This window comes from Phacochoerus africanus, chromosome 15, assembly GCF_016906955.1.
Source record: "Phacochoerus africanus isolate WHEZ1 chromosome 15, ROS_Pafr_v1, whole genome shotgun sequence".
In the NCBI taxonomy this organism is placed as follows: domain Eukaryota; kingdom Metazoa; phylum Chordata; class Mammalia; order Artiodactyla; family Suidae; genus Phacochoerus; species Phacochoerus africanus.
This window is the reverse complement of record NC_062558.1, coordinates 127919155-127939568: the sequence shown is the minus strand read 5'-3', so window position 1 is coordinate 127939568 and position 20414 is coordinate 127919155. Positions and strand designations below refer to the sequence as shown.

Here is a 20414-nt window from a genome sequence, read left to right as displayed (position 1 = left end):
GAGTAAGGGGCGGGGAGCAGGCGTGGGAAAGCATGCAGGGAGCAGAGGCATGACAAACAATTGAGGACCAGCTGAACACAGGCTGCAGAAAGAGAAGCATTAGAGGAAATCAGGGAAAGGAGATTGATGCTAGTGTGTGAGATGCCTTGAGTGCCAACATAAGGAGAAAAGCCTCCAGGGAATGCTCCCCCTCTGTACCCCAAAATTGTTCTGGTCACATCACCACGTCTGCCTGGAATAGGAAGATTATTAGGGTGATCATGCTTATGTGGGTGCATTTAAACCCCCTCAACCTTTTGTCTCTTTAATCCTTCTTCTCTACGTAGGCTAATGCTATGGCAAATTTAAGTGTTTTCCATTGCTGACGTTTGGAGCACCATCCTGGAAATTCCTGCTGGCCTCAAAACCATTGCTTACAGAGATTTAGGATTCTTGCAAGTTCAGTGATTTCTCTGAGTCGATTAACATTTGTAGAAGCTGCCCCTTTCCTTGTGGCCCATGGACCCAGAGGGGACTATGCAGTGCAAGACTTGAGGTGTTTCGGTAAACCCATCACTTTGTTCACCACACATTTACTGAGCAACTACTATGTGTCTTAATATTGCTCCATGTGCTGAGGACGAAGTGTGTAAACAGAACAGACAGGGTCCCTTGTCTTCATGGGGTTTACTTTCTGGTGGGACAGACAGAGAGTTATCGAGGTCATTTCAAAGTTATAAGGAAAACAAAGGAAATAAGCTAAGCGACATGAAAGAGTGACAGGAAGCAGGAGAAGGATGACCACGTCGGAGAAGATGGACAGAGAAGGCCTGAAGGAGGGAGGCTGGGAAGGAGGCAGCTAGAGGAATGGCTGAGGGAGAAACATGGAGAACAGAGGATGCAGCAAGTGCAAGTGTGGGGTGAGCTGGAAGAAGCTAGGAAATGAGAGGGACAGGGAGCAGATAGGGCTGGAGCAGGGCAGGAGCCCTTTTGGGATTTGAGGTACCATGGGAAGCTCCTGCAGGGTTTAAGGCGGGAAGTGACCAAGCCATGAATGTTCGAGCCACCATGAGGCACCATCTGCTCCGCCTCCCCGTTGCTGGCTTTCCCCGCAAAGTCAAAAACGAGTGCTCGGAGTGCATCAGCTTTTATTTTTACAGCAATCTTTGTACCCAAACCACCGTAGCATTTTTAATAACAAACTGGCAGGGAGTCAGACATCTGTACTTGAAAAAAACAGCCCAAGCCAAATATTTCTAAATGTTTTATATTTACTTGTAACATTAGAATAACCATGAGGTTGCTTTTTGCATAATCGGAACCATTCTCATTAGGGTTCGACAGATCTCATCCTTCATGGGCTTGGGTGGTGGTTTTCATTATGGCAGTGACATTGATCTGACGGGAGTGCATCTCTCCTTGAACATTTGTGGATAAAAGAGGAAGAAGATGAGAGAAGTCAGGGCAGGCCAGGAAAATGAGAACTCTACAAAGATAACCATCAGCTTGGCATTGGGGTGCCCTGAAAAGAGTCCGGGTTTCAAACTTCAGCAGATCTGGGCTAGAAGTTCAGCTGGGTGACCTTGGGTGAGTCACTTAACCTCTCTGGGCTCCTGTCTACTCATAGGCAGAAGGAGGATGATAATAGAAACTACTTCATGGAGTTGTGGTGCGGTCTTAAAGCAATAACATGGGTAAAGGGGCCTAGTACAAGGGTGTTTTCTGCTTGCCTTCCTCCAAAATTAGCATTTCACATCCAAGATTGAGACACTACCCTCCATCTTTTTTCTAAAGTAGGCTCGCAAGATTTATCAAGCAAAAATACAGTATATCCAGTTCAATTTGGATTTCAGATAAACAACAAATACTTATTTCCTATAAATGTGTCCCATGTAATATTTGGGACATACTTAGAGCAGTCAAGGAATCCTTTATCTGGAAACACTGTTCTAAAGGTTTAATGATCCCAGGAGTTCCCTGGTGGCCTAGTGATTAAGGACTGGGCATTGTCACTGCTGTGGCTCAGGTCACTGATATGGAGTGGGTTTGATCTCTGACCTGGGAATTTCCACATGGCATGGGCATGGCCAAAAAAAAAAAAAAGGAAAAAAAGGTTTAATAATCCTAAGAAAGAGGGGTTTTGAGACCCAGTCTGGTCTTGGTATTCTACCTGGTCACCTGGTTCAGAGACAGCTGATATCCTTGTAAAGACTGTGTCTTTCTTGCTCACTGAATCTACAGTGCCTAGAACAGAACCTGGCCTATATTAGGTGCTCAATAAAAATGTACTGCATGAGCAACTAAAAACTGTAAGACTTCATTAGAGTCAATCAGATTTGGGAAGTGCATATATATATATTTTAAATAAGCCTTATAAATCATGCATCCCCTATACCTGAGGTCAATACGAAGACAGAGCCATTGACCACCCCAGCCCTCACTCCCCACCCCCAGAATCCACCTGGAATCAAAAAGGAGGGCAGCCATCATGTTCTCACTGCCTATTAGCCACCTGCAACCCCTGCCCTGAACTCAATTCCACCCACCCCCCAACCCCCCTGCAAAAAAATATGGGTTGCAAGAATATTTCATACCAACTCATTTCATACTTCATTTATTTTATTAAAAAAAAAAAGATAAACTTCCACATTCAGAGTCCACTTTTTTCTCCCCCTTCCTTCTGGCAAACAGGAGACATCTGGGCTGGGAGGTGGGGGAATGGTGGGGTCTCAGGTTGGGAGAAGCTGCGGGTGTGGGGAATAGAAGTCAGGTGTGGCCCCTTCTGAGCTTCCCAGCCTGGCAAACGTCTACATTTCTCGGGAAGTTGTGAGCACAGAGGATTTCCCCAGGAATCCAGGCTGGGCTTGTAAAGAAATGATCCCAACATCAAGAAAAGAAACCCGCCAGTAAAATCCTAGTTAGTTCATTTTCTAAGACTTCTGAATGTGTTTTGAATTTTCTCTAAATTAAGATAATCATAAAAGGTTAAGATATTTAAACAGAGCTCCACCTGATCCCGGGGCTTGATGTGTATGCTTAATTAGTTCCCAAACATATGGTTCAGAACTTCTTATAAAAACAGGGTAATGACTCGAGGTATATTTGGGTATTAGATTGAACGATGTTAAAGGGACATTCAGACCCATCTCAAAGGCCCTAACCTGCCCTTGATCTGTGCTGGAAGCTTTTGCTGACATCTGTTTCAAAGAGATATCAAAAAACTTTCCAGTGGCCTCATGATAAAACAAAAATCCACACGGAGATAGATATCAGGCATTAAAATACTTAGGATTCGACATCGCGGGAGGAATGTGTGGCCCCAGAATGTAACAGTCAGTCGGGGAGGGGGACGGGCGGGGGGGTTAGTCGAGGAGGGCGGCTCCGAGAATCATGATGCCCCGGCTCCATACGGAGAGGGAGCAGCTGGGTCACAAATGTCCCCAGGGCCCTTTGTTCTCTCGTGTGTTTCAGCCCCTGATAATAAACCAGGTGCTCCCGTGCGAGGAACATAATTCAGGTCGCCAGGAGTCCCTTCCACAGCTCCCAGACAACCCCACTCTTCCCTGACCCCACGCCGCGAAAGCGCTGGTGGCGACGCCCCCGAGAGGGGCAAGGTAGGGCACAGACTCAACGTGGTCCGCTCTGGTTGCGTGCCCAGCCCCACCCCTAACCCTGGTCCCCAGAGAAGGTAACGCGAGAGTTCCTCTGCAGCACACAGCGGCCCCTCCCCAACCTCCAAGCAGATTGCTGCTCCTAACCCCTTCCTGCGTGAGCGCCCTAGATCCTGTCTATTTGTGAAAATTGGGGCGGTAAAACAGGCTCCGGAGGGGATCATACTCATCTCTTCAGCTTTAGTACACCTCACTCTACCCGAATTCATTTATTCGTTCCTACTGTCGCCCATCCTTTCAACAAGTACTCAACCAAGCACCGATCGTGGGCGGGGCCAGGGGGACTAGGTAAGGAAGCGCTGTGGGTGGGAAAATCAGAGTGGCTTTCAGTAGCGTCCTGCCCTCCAGGGGCTCACAGTCTAAGGACATGAGGCAGATATGGGAAGATGTGTGTGGCGAGGCCATCACAGGTGTTTGAGAGCAGGGTAAGCAACGTGATATAGGAAACCTGAGAGGAAGAAAGCATTTCAGGCAGAGTAATGACGACAGCTTCAGAGAGGACCTGGCGTTTCCCCTGGGCTCTGAATGATGACCATCTGGACCTTGGTCACTGAGGGTGACAAGGCAAAGGAAACCATTGTGGCCCCAAAACAGTACGTCGCTTTTCAGGTGGAAAGAGCATACCCATACCCCCTCATCTGATCCTCAAACATCCTTATTTAGTTGATAAGACAGGGATAATTGATTCCACTTTATAGATAAGGAAGCCAAAGTGCACTGAGGTTATATACATTTCCCGAGGTTTTCACAGTGGAGCCCAGATTCGAACTCAGGCTTAAACTTCCCAGGTCCACCTAAGGCTGAAAAGTTAAGGAAAAGATCAGATTGCCAAGGGTCTTACATTAAAAGCTGAGGAGGTTGCTATTTCCTCTGTGGTCACAGGGAGTCATCGAGGACTTTGAGCAGGGCTGGAAGATCCACTGGGCAGCTGGGAGCAGAAGCAGCCGGAGCAGGACGATGAAAGAAGGGCGGATGGCTGTCCCTCAAAATTCGTTAAATCCAACCCCGGCTATGAGCCAGAGAGAAAAGAGAACGAGGGTCCAAGAAAGCGGGAGTTAGAGTCCCGTCATGCAGAAGGCAGAGAAAAGGCTCCAAGAACCACTGTAGGCTGTGCTTCTAAAGAGCTGGCTCCGATTCCTCCCAAAGTCAGTTGAGACCTCAGCATCCATGACACTACAGTTTAGAGTGAATACAACGAGCCAGGCACTTTCACATATATCTCTTCATGTAATTCTCATAGCAACCCTTCGACGTATCTCATCACCCCTCTTTTACAGATGAGCAGACAGAGGCTCACAGTGGTTCAAGAACTTGGCAATGGCTACACAGGGAATAAATGGCTCAGGCTGGAATGTGAACAGGTCTTCCCACCCAGAGCCTGGATTCCTGACCATGACCTCCCACCACCCCCTCAGGTCTTCCACGCCACTCAGAAGGCCAGGATGTGTGGCTCTCTTTGCCCATCAAAGTGTGTCTGCCTAGCTGCCCTCTGCCTGCAAACCTCTCCCCAGTCTGGCCCAAAGTCACCTTTTTCCTTTGTTACCTCCCCCTGTGTCCCTCAGCAGGGGCGGGGGGGGGGGGGGGGGGAGGAAATCCATAGCCCAGCAGGCAGGAGGCCAGATCCAGACTGTGATATTGTGAGACTGCGTCCCTGTGCACTGGAGTTACAGCCTCGGGCAGCCCAGCGGGGGACCTCAAAGCTCAGGCCAAGCTCCAAGGGACTGAGATCAAAGCCAGCGGGGGGTGGCAGAGCAACAAAGAACAGAAATGAGCAAGGGCAAGCAAAGCTGGTCCCATATCATTCCTGTGGCTGCATTGTAGGGCTGAGACTTCTTTGAAGGTCTGGAACAACCCCCACCCCCACCCCGCCCCATCCCTGGATGCAAGGCCCCCCGGGTTCCCTTTCAGGGGCTGGGGGCCCAATAAAATGGGAGCTGAGAAAGTTGTCTGTGGGTAAATGAGGGTTCAGCCTGGTCTCAGTGACCTCTCCTTCAACTCTGCTGCCAGCAACACCTCAGGGACCCCCATACCCACGTTCCTGGGCATAGCTGTTTTCATTTTCCTGCACAGAAAATGGGTGTGGCTCCCTGGTGTTTGGGTCTGTGATGCTTTTTGTGGCTCTGGGCACAGCACCATACAGACTGGGGGATTTCCAGGGATCCTGGGGACCGGCCTGATGGAGCAACCCATCCTTCATGTAGTCCTAGGTCCATGAAAGTGCTCAAAAGGAATATTCAGTGAGAGCTAAAGGGGTCCACAGCGTAGGAAGAGCACTGGCCAGGGGAGTTCAGACCCAAAGTCCTATCCTGGCTTTGCCACTGACTTCCCAAACAAGTCATGTCCCCTCAGTTTCCCCATCTGTGACACTAAAGAGAAGCTGACTCTCCTAAGGTTTCCACATGCTTCCACAACCTTCTCCTGTGGCCCCTGTTCTGGGTCATCTCCTATGAGAGGCCCTTCCTGACCACTCAGGCTACAGCAGCCCCCTCCCCTCTCCAGAACACTTTTACTATGTCAACTTCATTGTCTCCGCTTGACTTTTTCCTTTTGGATATTTTTCTTTTTTCTTTCTTTCTTTTTTTTGATCTTTTTAGTGCTGCACCCACGGCATATGGAGGTTCCCAGGCTAGGGGTCGAATCGGAGCTGTAGCCGCCAGCCTAAGCCAGAGCCACAGCAACGCCAGATCCAAGCTGCGTCTGCAACCTACACCACAGCTCACAGCAACGCCAGATCCTTAACCCACTGAGTGAGGCCAGGGATCAAACCCACAACCTCATGGTTCCTAGTCAGATTCATTTCTGCTGTGCCATGATGGGAATTCCTCTGTTTGGGTATTTTTCCACTTGCTTATTAACTATTCCCCTGAATAGTATGTAGCTCCAGAACAGCAGGGAGCCTGTGGGAGCTTGCCTCTGCTGCTCCTTGCTCTGTCTGGCCTAGGATACAGCCCAGCATGGAGGAGGTGTTCAGCTAATGTTTGTTGAGTGAATACATGACCTATGCACTTTTCTGTGTCAGAAGGTGTTCTTCAAAAACCATGTTTATAATGGCTACAAAATAGTCCAAAGTATGGATATATTAAAATATATTGAACAAATCCCCTGTTGTGGGATATTTGATTTAATAAGTACCTTTTACTAAGCACCTAAGGAAGGTCACTTTTGTGTCTCTATGTTTTGTCTCCAAGGGAGACACTTGTGTACCACTGTTCTCTGCCCCAAGCACGGCCTGGCACACAGGTGCTGTTCAAAGGTGTTCGTTAAATAAAGACTTTTCTCCTCCTGGAATTTCCCATTGTGGCTTAGTGGTAGCTACCCCGACTAGTATCCAGGGTTCGATCCCTGGCCTTGCTCAGTGGATTAAGGATCTGGTGTTGCTGTGAGCTGTGGTGTAGATCACAGACATGGCTCAGATCCCGAGTTGCTGTTGCTGTGGCACAGGCTGGCAGCTGCCGCTCTGATTCGACCCCTAGCCTGGGAATTTCCATACGCTGCAGGTGTGGCCCTAAAAAGAAAAAAAGAAAGAGAAAGAAAGAAAGGAAAGATAAGAAGGAAAGAAGGGAAGAAGGAAGGAAGGAAAGAGGAGTTCCTGTCGTGGCACAGTGGTTAACAAATCCGACTAGGAACCGTGAGGTTACAGGTTTGATCCCTGGCCTTGCTCAGTGGGTTAAGCATCCGGTGTTGCCGTGAGCTGTGGTGTAGGTCACAGATGAAGCTGGGATCCCGAGTTGCTGTGGCTGTGGCATAGGCCGGCAGCTACATCTCCGATTCGACCCCTAGCCTGGGAACCTCCTTATGCTGAGGGAGTGGCCCTAGAAAAGGCAAAAAGACAATAAATAAATAAAAATAAAAAATATAATAATAATAATAAAAAGAATTTCCTCCTCCCCAGAACATTTTGAATTATTTTACTTCTCCCTACAGTTCTATTTTGAAAGTTGTTTGTCTACCAAGCAAATGAACTTACCACAAATTAATTGCAGCTAGTCATTTCTAGCTGCAATCCTGCCTTTCCAGCAGCTCTGGCTATCATGAGAGAATCGGCGTCACCACATGCAGCTGATGTCATTCCAGATCACTGCAAAGGAATGTGAAGTGTCAATCAGCCCGAGTGATCCTGTAGGGAGTAATCTCACCACTTCATGAGGCCCTTCAAAATTGCCACAATGGGCAATGGGCAGAATGGGCAGAATGGTCTAAGCCAACCCTGAGGCTCTGGGATCCCTGTACTGTACATCCTCACTCCTACCAGGGGTCCTGAAACCTTTATCTCTGTCTCTTCTTATTGCCATAGAACCCTGCAGAGACCCACAGACCATGCTTAGCACTGAGGCCAGGGCAGGAGACGAACCAACTTCCGGCATGTCCACTTTGTTCTGGCCCCCCAAACACGTGGAGCACGGAAACCTGGCTGGGCACATGAGCCTCTCATGACTGTGCAAAGCAAGTCCAGATGGCACGAGATGCCATGAAATCCTAGCTTTGCCCCTTGGGGAGCCCCCTCCAAGGGCAGACACAGCCCGGACACGATGCGTTTCGGGATAGCCGTCCGAAAAAGGACAGAACCACCAGCCTATAAAGAAAACATGGTGAATATGGATCATGTCATCTTTAATGTGCTTCCATCGTTTTAATTCACATCTGCAAGGAAACTTTTGACCCTTCAAAGGTTTCCCACAGGCAACATCCCCTTTAAGCTTCATTCAGGAGGAAGACAGCAGAAATTGTGAAGGTCGACAAAGATATTGTGACAAATCTGAAGTCAACCAGAAAGATGGGGCTGGAGAGGCCAGTTCTGGAGCCTTGTTGCTCACACTGGCCTTCAGCCAGAGGATGCAAACAGGGACTGGGTACCATGAGGAGGCTGTTAAGGAGTTAGGAACAGGATCACCGTAGACAGCTGGGCAGGTTGTGCACTGCATCAGGGCACCTCCACCACAGGGATGCTAATCACGTCTTAGACATGGCAGATCTGTATATGTATTCCATTTCTGTGGACTGCAATAAAGTGTTTATTCTAATAATCAGTCTGTTATAACACTTCTCCAACAGATTGAGGTAAGTGTCTTGGGAAAGAGGCCACCTTTTAAAAATCTGCACAGAGGTGCTGTATGACTGGTGGCAACCCTGAGAGAAGACATTCAGAATTGGGAAGCCTGGGCAGAAACAGAAAGGAAGAGTTCCGGTCTTGCTATGCCCCCAGAAGGTTGCCTGCCCTAATGGCTGAGGCGTCTGGGAAAGGGAGCATGCAGGATAAAAAAGGTATCTGCAAGCCAGTAAGGTAGAAGACAAAGAGCCCAAGAGGACAGTGGACAGTGGCAAAAGTTGTCTTTTCTGTAAACTGGCCAGGATCCAGTTTCTATTGCTTGCAAACAAGATCTTTAATCATATTAGCTTAGATTATGATTAGCTGCATAGGAGAAATAACAATAATAATGGCTTAAACAAAACTGACATAAATAAATGAAGTGCAGAGGTACAGAGTCTAGAGCTAATAGGACAGCACCCAGGTCTTGCCATCTCACCCCTCCATCCTCCTTAGCAGGCCAGTCCAAGATAGTTGCTCCTGCTCCAGTGATCTTGACACATTTCAGGCAACAGAAAAGGAAACAAGGGGTGGAAAAAAATCAAGCTCTTTCCCTTTAAGGACACATCTGGTAAATTGCCTGCAACTCTTCTACTTGCATCTCATTGACCAGAACTCAGCCAGATAACCACACCTAGCTGCAAGGGAGGCTGGGAAATGTAGTTTTTATTCTGGATAATTATTTCCTCTCCTAAGAAGGAGAGGCTCTATTGAAGAGGAGGAATGAGGGTTTGGATATTGGAGTGTATGACAGATTCCATGTATGTCACACAATTGCCAACCTCAACTTCATGTAATCGAAGAGAACATAAATTAACAAGGAGAATATTTTTGTACCCATTAGATTAACACAAATTGAAATAATTGACAATATCCACTGTAGTGAGGCTGTGGGGAAACAAATACTCATGCACTGATGGTGAAAATACAAATTGTACAACCTTTTTACTGAGAATTTGGCAGTATTTATTTAAAAGCACCATATGCACAAAGATACACATATAAAAATACTCTGGTATTAATGGAAATTTAGAAATGAGTTCAACATCCAGAAATAGGGGCAGGGAAGTATAAACTCGAGTAGCTGGTTTGCAGAATAGGCAGAGGTGAAAAAGACAGGGACAGTCCTATATGTACTAGCATAAAGATAATTCAGAGAGGAGTTTCCTTTGTGGCTCAGACGTAATGAACCCTACTTGTAACAGTGAGGATGTGTGTTCGATCCCTGGCCTTGCTCAGTGGGTTAAGGATCTGGCGTTGCCCTGAGCTGTAGTGTAGGTAACAGACACAGCTCAGATCCTGCTACAGCTCTGATTCCACCCCTAGCCTGGGAAACTCCATATGCCACAGGTTCAGCCCTAAAAAGACAAAAAAAAAAAAAAAAGATAATTCAGAGATATATCTACAAATGATGGTTGAAAAGAGAGATGCCTTTTATGTTTAATCTCCTATGAGCACAAAGAAAAGGATTGTTTTTCTGATCGTACCCATATAATCAAACACACAGGAAAACATATGAATAGACACTCTATGAGCTGTTAACAGTTGTTGTGGCGAGGAAGAGAAGTAGAATTTTGCTATATTTATTCAAACTTTTTTTTTCTTTTTTCTTTGTTTTTCTTTTTAAGGCCACACCTGTAGCATATGGTGTTCTCAGGTTAGGGATTGAATTGGAGATGCAGCTGCCAGCCTACCCCACAGCCACAGCAACGCTGGATCTGAGCCGCATCTGCAACATATGCTGAAGCTTGTGGCAATGCCAGATCCTTAACCCACTGAGCAAGGCCAGGGATCGAACCTGCAACCTCATGGATATTAGTCGAGTTCTTAACCCATTGAGCCACAATGGGAACTCCTACTCAAACTTTCTTAAATGACCCTTCCTCCTTCTATCCTTATGTTCCTTGAGAGTCAAGTGGTTGAGCTCATTGACTCTGAGGTTGAGCTGCCTTAAGTTCAAATCCTGGTCTTGCTGTTTTCTTAACTGCCTGACATAATCTGATTTTTTTTTTTTTTTTGCCACACCTCTGGCATGCAGAACTCCAGGGCCAGGGATCAAACTGGTGCCACAGCAGTGACCTGAACCACACAAATATCAATGCCAGATCCTTCACCCACTGAGTTGCCAGGGAACTCCTGAGAATTAATTTTCTTAACTGAGAAAATCCATATAATATGCTTAGCACACCCAGCATATAGGAGTGGTTCTATAAGTGTTATTTATATATCTTGGTATCTCTGCTCTCCCCTTGCCCACAATCCTTTCAAAGCCTCAGTAGATGCTCACAAATTTTGGTGAATGAATAAGTTGCTAGTGGTAACACTTTCTCTTAGTGTAAAAATAACGAAGAGAATTAGGTTTAGAGAGCCCAGATTTTACTATTTCCACATGTCTTCCCACTCAGCGTTCTTCAAATTATAGGTCATAATCAGTAGGAGGGCTTTTTTTTTTTTGTCTTTTTGCCTTTTCTAGGGCCACACCTGCGGCACATGGAGCTTCCCAGGCTAGGGGTCTAATCGGAGCTGTAGCCACTGGCCTACACCTGAGCCACAGCAACTCAGGATCCGAGCTGCGTCTGCAACCTACACCACAGCTCATGGCAACGCTGGATCCTTAACCCACTGAGAGAGGCCAGGGATCAAACCCACAACCCCATGGTTCCTAGTTGGATTCGTTAAGCACTGAGCCACGAAGGGAACTCCAATTAGTGGGCTTTAAGGCAATTTATTTGTTAGAAACTAGTATTTAGAAATATAGAATAGGCTGGCATCATCTTGAGCTCAGCCCACCTGCTTCAGATGCCTTAATAAATCTCTCTTGCTTTATGGAAAAAAAATATATATATACATATGGAATAGAAAAATATCAAGTGAAATAACAAATCTTGTTACAGGAGATTCATTTTGTGGATGTGTGTACTAGATTGCAATGTAAGATGTAGTTCTTACTGTTAATTGCAGTAAAAATTACATGGGGAAACCCTGCTTCAAGTGCAATCTTACTAAGTCTGAGTGTAGCCCCCCACTGCTGCCCAATTCCGTGCTAAACGTCATGAGCTGAAGAGAGGCAGTCTTTTGCAGCAGCCACATGGGCCTGTCAGGTGGACAAAGATGACAGGTGTCCACATGAGAGCCTCCTATCTCCCTGCCTGCTGGGGTCTTCCCTTCATCACCATGATGCTGGCACTTGGGCAAGTGGAAATCTCTGGCCCTGTATTAGTTTGCTAGGGCTGCTGTAACAAAGTACCACAAACTGGGTGACTTAAAATAAATTTATTCTCTCATAATTCAGAAGGCTAAAGTCCAGGAACAAAATGTCATTGAGGTTGCTTCCTTCTGGAGCCTCTGAGGGAGAATCTTTTCCATGCCTCACTCCCAGCTACTGGTGGTTGCCAGAAATTCTTGGCTATTCCTTGGCTGCTCCTTGGCTGAGACAGTATAACTCCAATCTCTGCCTTCTTTGCCTTAACCTTGCCTTCTAATCCCTATCTCTCTATTTGTCTCTGTTTCCAAATTTCCTTCTTATGACACCAGTCACTGGATTACGGCCATCCTAATGCTAGGCCGTTATGACCTTAAACTTAACTATATCTCCAAAAGCCCTATTTCCAAATAAGATCACATTCACAGGTTCTGGAGGACATGAAATTTGGGGGTGGGGTGGGGAGAGGGACACTAGTCAATGCGGTACCTCCAGTCCCAGAGAGAGGAAGGAACCATGTGGATGCTTCAGTCTGGGAGGCGGGGATCAGGATGGAGGTGAGGTCCTTCTCCGGCCAGTGTGCTGTGAGCATCAGTCCAGGAACCTAGAACTCACAATCCTTGGAATAGAAGTTCCAGTTTGCAGAACCCATGTCCACACCTTTAGAAGAGTCAGACTGGTTTATGTACTTGACACTAAGATTGGGGCCATTCATTGACTGAAGTTTTTTGCCTGAGGGACATTAAAGATCATATTTTATAGCTAAAAAACCCTGAAGTCCAGGAAAGTTAAATTTTTTCATGAAGTTACACATTTTGAGAGTGGTCAAGTCAGGGCAAGAGCCCAGCCCTGGACTCTGCCCAGCGCATGACCATAACCTTTTGTCTTAAATACTTAATTCTAATAACAATGGTGGCTTGCAGGAATGAGGGAGAATCCAATTTCTCTGCATTCTTCAGCCTCCCCACCAATGGCACTTCAAATTTTTAAAAAATACTTAATTCAGTATAGATTGTGCTCAACCTTATAAAAGTGCGAAAGCTATCTCTATCAGGATCTTTAGAAAACTTTGCAAATGTGTGTTATTGTTGAAACCTATGACCGAAGCTGATGCAATAACCTTGATTTTAACTCTTGCAGCTCCAGTACATGATTCTTAATCACCCCCTCCTTTTCCAGTCAAATGGTCTCCCACAAGCCCCACTGGTAATGGGATTCTAGAGTCTAATGGAAGAGTGACAAGGCCCCCTGCTGCCTCCCGAGTGCCTAGCATGTGCCAGGCCATGTTAAGTGCTGTATGTGAATTTTCCCATTTTCCCTTCCAACAGCTTCTATCTGCTCTAGCAGATGGGGAAACTGAGGCCACATCTTAGCAAAAATAGGCATTTTTAAAAATCTGAACGTCTCTATAGGGGACACACACTGTCCAGTGTCATTACGGGTCCCACCGATCCATTATGGTAACCACTCCCACATAAAAAATAAGATACTCTCTCTTTTAAAATATTTCCTTTTTAAAAAATAGCTTTACTGAGATAATTCACACATGATACCATTCATCCCTTTCGAGCATACAATTCAATGGTCTACAGTATATTCACAGCCATGTGTAGCCATCATCACAGTCAATTTTAGGACATTTCCATCACCTCATAAAGAAACCCTGCACTCTTTAGCTATCACCTCTCTATGCCTCCACCAGCCCTAAGCAGTCATGAGCCTACTTTTTGTCTCTATATATTTGCCTGTTCTTGACATTTCATGTAAATAGAACCATACCATATGTGGCTTTTTGTGTCTGGTTTCTCTGACAACATAATATTTTTCAGGTTTATCTACATTGCAGCATATATCAATACTGCAGTTCTTTCTCCCGGTGACTAATATTCCATTGCACGGATATACCATATTTTATTTATCCATTCATCCACTGATGGACATTTGGAAGATAGTTCTTTCTTGATACTGTTTGAAGTGCTTTATTTAATCCTCAAAACAGCCTCACGAGGTAGGTGTTGCTATTTTACAAAGAAGGAAATTGAAGCACAGAGAGATCATCTAACTCACTCAAGATCATACAACCAGGAATAGCTGCTTGGCCAGTGAGTTTGTAGTTCCAAACACAAACTCTTTTTAGTGGAGTCTTCAAGGGCAACTCACACACACCTCGGCCCACTCATGTATCCAAAATGGCGCACCAAGAGCCTACCGTCCTTGCCCACCTCCCCACTCCTCGGCCCCTCTCCCACCACCCAAACTTGGCTCCGTCACCAGCCTATTCAATCACCCCCTCAGTTAGGAACATGGAAAAAATCTCTCCTGTAGTACAAAACAACACCTTTATTCAACAAAAGATGTTTGGTCAATACACCCCTTCCAAAGGTGTCGTCTGAGCTCTATAAAACCCTTATTATTTGGGACCTCACTAATTCAATATTTGTAATCTTTTCAAGAGGCTGTGCTGGGCTAGAGTATGATCTGGTTAGCAAACTTTTCTTCACTATGAAGTTGCAATTCATAAATTAATTAATTGCAAACAAGATTGTAGAAGGTGTGTTTAAACAATGTTTTTCAAGTTTCTCAGAAATCACAGAAACCCCAAAAGCAACCCAATAACTGACATGAAAATTACAGTCAACTCTTACCCTTTCTTTATGTAGATCCCTGAAAAACCTGAAAGATAGCCTTGCTAAATGGGGCAGGGATAAGATGCACCATGCCACGGCCACTTCCCTTCAAAATACATAGTATTGCAGACGCACCCTCTGATTCTCCAAACTGCGCTGGTCCTCAGCTTCACTTCTTCTGTAGAAAAGCTTGTTTCTGCCAATCGGACATTCAGCGAATGGTAGGTAGTGAACCCCAAATTCCCTCTTGGGCTGAGCAATATTTAAGATCAGGTTCTAGGAGGAGACCAGCAGGAGAAGGACTCTGGAGGGGACCTCTGAGCTTGAAGACCCTTCCTTCCTTTCACAAAACTATTATTTTTCCCAGACAGAAATTCAGCCTGGCTGAAAAGTCTGAGGACAGCCTGCAGCCAGTCCAGACAAGCGCTCAGCCTACTGAGTCCTGGCTGCTTTTGATCTTGGCGTTTCCTGTGGTCCATCAAGTGAGAGAGGGGTGGGAAAGGCTGCAGTGGGGAGTGTCTGCCAACTTTAGAGTCTCCAAAGTGAAATCTGCCATTTCTTTCTAGAATCTCAGACTCCAGATTACAAAATGCCATGGGTTCAAGCTGCCCCAGTCTGTCTCAATTTAGGGATTAATTATTTTAAAATAACAAAGAGATTTCAATCTTCTGCACTTTTCCAGAGAACGCCTTTCATCCTGTTTGCAGAGCGGCTTCAGTGATATCCTATGGGGTCCCTGGGAGAGAGCAGAGACCCAGCAAAATGTGGAAGCTTCTGATCCACTGTACCTTGGCTTCCATCAGCCCCACTGGGGTGGATTCGGAGAATACCAGGCAGGGAGACCAGACAACCACTGCTCAGAACTGGCTTCCTAACTGGCTTCATTCATAGCTGACTTCTTTCCAAGCCCCCATTTCTCCTGCCACAAATGGAACATTCAGCTGGAAGGGATTGCGAATGGCTTTCAAGTTCTGCCCTAACACTGATCTTTTAGTAGAGGCTGCCTGGAGAACTGTGCTGAGAAGGGTTTTGAGGGATCGTGGGAGAGAGAGAGCTGGGATCAATTAGCAATGTCTGCTGAGGGCACAGGAAGGAGAGCAGAGCCATGTTTCCTTGCCATATATTTCCCACCCCTGACATAGATCTCCAAAGTCCTCTTTGGCTCAGATCTTGCACAATTTTATGAGTCTTCTTTTCTGGGTTGTTTTCTTTGCCTTCCCTGAAGACCTATCTCGAGTGTCCCCACCCATTGGGAATTGACAGTGGTGACAGATAATTGCTTACAGGGTTTGGAGTGTGCCAGTTAGAGACCACCAAGACGAGAGGAGACCAGCTCTCCTCTATGAGACTAGAAATAAGTCCCCAAAGGAGTCTTTCTCTGTCAACACTGAACTGAAACCCACAGGGCATGAAGCATGGCCAATGTGGATGACCAGATGCCAGGTTATCCACTAGGAGACAGATGTCAGATGTGGCCTCTATCTGCAAGGTTGAGGCATGGAGGACTGAGAAAGCCAAATGCCATCTGAAAAAAGGAAAAAGAATTTAGAGCAGAGGGCTGCTGGGAATAGGGGAGTCTCCCCATCTGTCAAGCAGAGATGATGCAAATACCTCCTCCTAGAATGGGCATTGTGACAGTGCAGTGACATAATGCACACAAAGGGCTCAGCACTGAGCCTGGCACCAGTGCCTGATGCCCAATAAGAGCGATCCAGCGTCCACAGTATTATTATTCTCCAGGATCACCCTTTGGTGGCCTGGGGCCTAAGACATAAAATCTGTTCTGAAGCCAGCCCTCCCATCAGCAGGGCGGGGGCCTGCGATCTCACCACCAGGGCCCTGTTGACCAGTTCCAATAACATGATTAGTCATTTTTCATTCCGGAGATGTCTACCCATGGGTGGGTGCCTGTGCGCACGTGTGAGAGTGTATGTGCCTTCCAGAGCAGGGGAAAATCCATATTCTCTCTCTTCTGACCGAATTAATCAAATAAATCTTCTGTAAGGAGTTGCTAAATGAATCACAGATGGCTCTGCCCTTTTACAGGTTGCAGAAAGCACCCGTTACAGTTCTTTTAATTTATCAGAGGAAAAAAGATGCCCTTGTGTGCCCCTTCCCGCTTGCAATAATAATCAGAACCAGTCTATTTTCCAAGGGTCCGAGACTCATTTTCAAAAAATGTGTATCAATAGATGTAACAGCGGGAAGATTATTTTGCCAAGTTCCAGCCTCCAGCACAGCAAAGGTGCCCTGGCTGGGGAGAGCGTTTATAAAACCACATTTAATAAAAGAGAGTGTTATATTAAGTATGTTTGCTAGTGTATTTAAGCATATGGTTTCCATATCAGGCGTAAAGATGGCAAACACATGCTTTACCTTCGCTCTAACCTTTCCTCGAGACGTCCTTTCTAGGCTGTGGTGGGATAGGAGGATTCGGGGTGGGTGTGAGTGAGTGTGTGTTGTTTCGTTTTGCTTTTTACAACTCTGGCTCACATGGAAAAGCACTGAGGATTGTTTAGGAAAACATAAGAAGACTTTCTGCCTTTTCTATGTATGTAATTCGCCCAAGAAACATGCTTTGCTTACTTTCTTAAACTGTCCCAATGGTCTCCCATCTCTCCCTTGCCTCCTCCAAGGCGCTAGGGACCAGCTTACTTGACAGTGTGAATCCATTTCAGCAGCAAAGAACTTGAGCTCCTGGATTTTGAACGTGAACCCTTTGGAAAAGGGAGAGCTCTGAGGATGGTCACCCCCGGCTTTGTGTCCACGAGTCCTTGTTTACCAGCGAGCTATCCAACTCCAGCTCCACAATTCGCCTGCCCAGAGATCTTTTGGTATTTGGGTTGGGTATCGGGAACTTTATCTTCTTCCATTAGGTCAGAGGCTATGCGTGCTGTGGCCCTGCAGGTCTGGGATTCCCAGAAAGGCAGCCAGGAAAAGACTCCACAGCTCACCACCACCACCACCACTACCAAACAGTTTAAACAATCCCCCTGTTCTGAGACAATCTCGGAAGCCAAAATGCAAAACTAGGAAGGGGACTGGATGGGGGCAGCTGCAGCAAGGCCTCCCTGCCACCCCCACCAGCCCAAACAGATTTGCCTGAGCGAGTTATAAATCTACTGGTACCATTTCTTTTTCGTCACTTGCCTAATCCTGTGCCCTTCGTTTCATGTGCTGTAATTATTAACATCTGCTTTCTGAGCCTGGCCCGCATGGAGTTTGCAAAGGCAGTTTTCAGCCCAGAACAATGGTGACAGCTGTTTCATTTAGCCTAGGGCCAGCACTTCCTGTTCAGTCTACATCTGCCCTCCTGTGTCCAATTTCTGATTTGGGGTTTTCTGTTTTGTTTTCTGGTGTTTTTTTTTTTTTTTTTCCCCTTCATCTGACCTTACTATATGTTTAAGAAGAATTTCTAACTTAGCACTCCGGCTAGTATTTCTAGCACATATGCTTATTAGATTGGCGACAGGCAGAAACAGAGATAGGAGAAAACCAGGATTGTCTTCAGCAGCTAACACGGTGGAGGGTAGAGGCACAAAGTAGGGCTGACTAGGAACCCCCAGGGGACCAGGCTAAGGAAATTCCTGGGCCTTAAAATCCAGGAACAGACTGACCTCTCTGGAAGCTAGACACAGGAAAAACGAGCTTAGCTCATCTGTCCCTTGGCCTCAGGTCATCTCCACAGCTTATTTGGTAAGGGTCACCAAACAAACCACTAAGGCAACTGTGTGTCTGGGTGGCCACCAACACACAGGGGCCCTTCTTTGGTAACCAAGTGAGCTCATCAGGTGGGGCAAGATTCAGAGGGCCCACATTCACTTTTTCCCACTGAGTCTCCAAGAGGGCAATACAAATCTTTCTAATTTGTACAGGGAGGCATATGGGATGGGGAGAGGAAGTACTGTAGATAGAAGAAAGGAAGCCAGGCTTAGATGATCTGCCTGGACCCCTTTACATATACAGCCGTGTGTGACTAAAGAGAATGTAGAAGGTGCCCTGATCCTGCCCTTCCATCCACCCCACCTATAGCAATTCCATCTGATGCACGCCTGGGCTCCCCAGTTCGACTGGCACTAAGATACCAAGTTACCATCTGAGACCTCACCACAAGGGCTAGAGACTCCAGGATGTGTGAAAGCTGTCCTCAGGCAGTGATGGATATTTATGGCCAAAGAGGACGAAACCCAGTCTTTGCCTGGAAAAGAACTGCAGAAACCTGGAAGTACCCTGTCGGCGCACACGGCACAGCGTGGGAGCCCCTGACCGGCTGTGAGCACCCATCCCGACATCCGGACTCTGTCTCTGACTCTCGCGAGCTCTCGAATGTGCGTCCGTACTTCTCGCGGGATCTCAGGGCATCAGGATTGAAGATTAAGTGATGCCCGCCCTAATCCCTGATCGCCAGGGAGCTGAGATGCTGGGTCTGCGGTTGTAACTTGCTCAAGCTTGATGCTATCGACAGAGAAACAAGTGAAGGTAAATCTGTGTTGCTTCTAGGAGCTTGAGGCATTTTCACCAGCTCCGTACGAAATGTCACCTTCAACCCCAGACCCTCTCCGCCCTTCTCAGTGGCTCCCTGCGAAACAGCTCGGACCTCCACTCCCAGGTGGGGACAGTAAGGCAAGTTCAGGAGACCGCAGCCTGGCTGTTAGTACTTTAGACCCAGACCATGACCCATTCTTCTGGCTGCCAGGGAAGAGCTGAACCCAGCATTCTTGAGAAAAGAGTTTATGCTGACACGGAGGGTGGGGGATGTTGTCACAGGGGTTCCTGGCAGGTGGCCGAGGCTCCCATGTCTTTGCAGGGCAAATAGAGCTCAGGTGTGAAAGAGATGCAGCTGAGAGGGCCCTTCTCCCTCCCCACCATCTCTGCCAGATGTCAGGTGTACAAACTGGTGCATCCTGGACCGGAGGAGACCCATCACTCCCATCGCTTGGCTTGAGCCGGCGGGGTGGTGGTGGGGGGGTGTCACAAGGGGCTGTCCATAAATTCTGGAATCAAAGGAGCTGATGGTCAAAGGGAGGCTGGGGTTTGTGTCCCTTTGCCCTGCGGGGAGAACCTCTGGCACCCAGCTCTTCCGGGCCTGCCAACCCCACCCCCTTCCCTGCCCCCACTCACAGTCTCCTCGCCTCCTGGCCTCCCCCGTTCCCCCTTCCTTCTCTCTCTCACTCACTCCTTTTCTTCTTAAAGTTAATTGCAACTTTTTTCTCAGCGCCCTGATCTGGATAAGCCACATCTCATTAGAAAAAGATTTAGCTGGAGCCAAAGCAGGCTGGAGAAGGAATCCCTAATCAACAGAGAAAAGATTTGGGTGTAATTGCTCTCTCCCGCCATTCTCCCCCCTCCCTCCTCCAATCTTTCTCTGCTCATTAATCTGAAAAGAAAGTCGCAGTTAAACGTCCTGGTGTTCAAGTATCTGCTGCTGTGGCAAACAGACCTAAGTGCCTCGGGATTTTCTCCTATGGGGAGGGGCTGCACGGAGAGTTTGGGCCGCTGTGCGTAGGAGTAAAGCGTTTTTTGCTGTTGGGGGTGTGTGTACGAAGACCTTGCTTGGGGGAGTAAAACTCTTTAGGGGATGTGTGTGTAAATTGCTTTGGTTGTGGGGAATTTGTGGGTGGGTGTATGAACCCTTTGGTTGTTGGGGTGTGTATGTGTGTGAAGCTCTTTGGTTATTGGTTGTGTAAATGAAGTGCTTTGATTATTGAGTGGGTGTGTGAAGCTCTTTGATTATTGAGGGCTGTGTGTGTATGTGTGTGTGTGTGTGCGTGTGTGTAGACCTTTGGTTGAGGGGGTAAAAGCTCTTGGTGTATGTGTGAAGCGTGTTGGTTGACGGGTACATGTGTGTT

The 20414-nt window shown here is 47.0% G+C and overlaps 2 long non-coding RNA genes across 3 annotated transcripts in view; one reads left to right on the top strand and one right to left on the bottom strand.

Annotated features, from left to right (window-relative positions):
• Nucleotides 1–3423: 3423 nt before the first annotated feature.
• Nucleotides 3424–20414, bottom strand: part of LOC125116614 (uncharacterized) — a 96068-nt gene continuing 79077 nt past the window's right edge. The window contains exons 3-4 of the long non-coding RNA XR_007132389.1: nt 7618–7728; nt 3424–4659 (exon numbers count right to left, since the gene is read on the bottom strand). This is a non-coding gene — a long non-coding RNA (uncharacterized LOC125116614). The remainder of the gene's footprint in view (nt 4660–7617; nt 7729–20414) is intronic.
• LOC125116615 (uncharacterized) overlaps nt 17962–20414 on the top strand; it is a 36944-nt gene continuing 34491 nt past the window's right edge. For both annotated transcript variants that reach the window (XR_007132391.1, XR_007132390.1), the window contains exon 1: nt 17962–19044. This is a non-coding gene — a long non-coding RNA (uncharacterized LOC125116615). The remainder of the gene's footprint in view (nt 19045–20414) is intronic.